Here is a 1,262-nt window from a genome sequence, read left to right as displayed (position 1 = left end):
CCATCATATGTTCACAGCGCTGTCTGTGAACGCGCAGGGGCAGCAGATTTTCACAGCAGGCGCTGGGCATGTTATCTTTGATAGAACCTTTATGGGGGACAGTGGGCACACTGGCAGGGGGCATCGGACATACTTGCAGGAGGCATCGGATCCAGGGGCATCGGACAAAGTATCAGGAGGCATCGGATCCATCATATGTTCACAGCGCTGGGCTGTGAACGCGCAGAGGCAGCAGATATTCACTGCAGGCGCTGGGCATGTTATCTTTTGATTGAACCTTTATGGGGGACAGTGGGCACACTGGCAGGGGGCATCGGACACACTTGCAGGAGGCATCGGATCCAGGGGGCATCGTGCACATTTGCAGGAGGCTTCGGATCCATCATATGTTCACAGCGCTGGCTGTGAACGCGCAGGGGCAGCAGATTTTCACAGCAGGCGCTGGGCATGTTATCTTTGATAGAACCTTTATGGGGGACAGTGGGCACACTGGCAGGGGGCATCGGACACATTTGCAGGAGGCATCGGATCCAGGTGCATCGGACACAGTAGCAGGAGGCATCGGATCCATCATATGTTCACAGCGCTGGGCTGTGAATGCGCAGGGGCAGCAGATTTTCACAGCAGGCGCTGGGCATGTTATCTTTTGATTGAACCTTTATGGGGGACAGTGGGCACACTGGCAGGCGGCTTCGGATCCAGGGGGCATCGGACACAGTAGCAGGAGGCATCGGATCCATCATATGTTCACAGCGCTGGCTGTGAATGCGCAGGGGCAGCAGATTTTCACAGCAGGCGCTGGGCATGTTATCTTTTGATTGAACCTTTATGGGGGACAGTGGGCACACTGGCAGGCGGCATCGGATCCAGGGGGCATCGACACAGTAGCAGGAGGCATCGGATCCATCATATGTTCACAGCGCTGGCTGTGAACGCGCAGGGGCAGCAGATTTTCACAGCAGGCGCTGGGCATGTTATCTTTGATAGAACCTTTATGGGGGACAGTGGGCACACTTCCAGGGGGCATCGGACACAGTAGCAGGAGGCATCGGATCCATCATATGTTCACAGCGCTGTCTGTGAACGCGCAGGGGCAGCAGATTTTCACAGCAGGCGCTGGGCATGTTATCTTTGATAGAACCTTTATGGGGGACAGTGGGCACACTGGCAGGGGGCATCGGACATACTTGCAGGAGGCATCGGATCCAGGGGCATCGGACAAAGTAGCAGGAGGCATCGGATCCATCATATGTTCACAGCGC

The sequence above is a fragment of the Bufo gargarizans genome, chromosome 6, assembly GCF_014858855.1.
Source record: "Bufo gargarizans isolate SCDJY-AF-19 chromosome 6, ASM1485885v1, whole genome shotgun sequence".
NCBI lineage: Eukaryota > Metazoa > Chordata > Amphibia > Anura > Bufonidae > Bufo > Bufo gargarizans.
The sequence above is the reverse complement of the archived record's forward strand: the minus strand, read 5'-3'. Positions refer to the sequence as shown.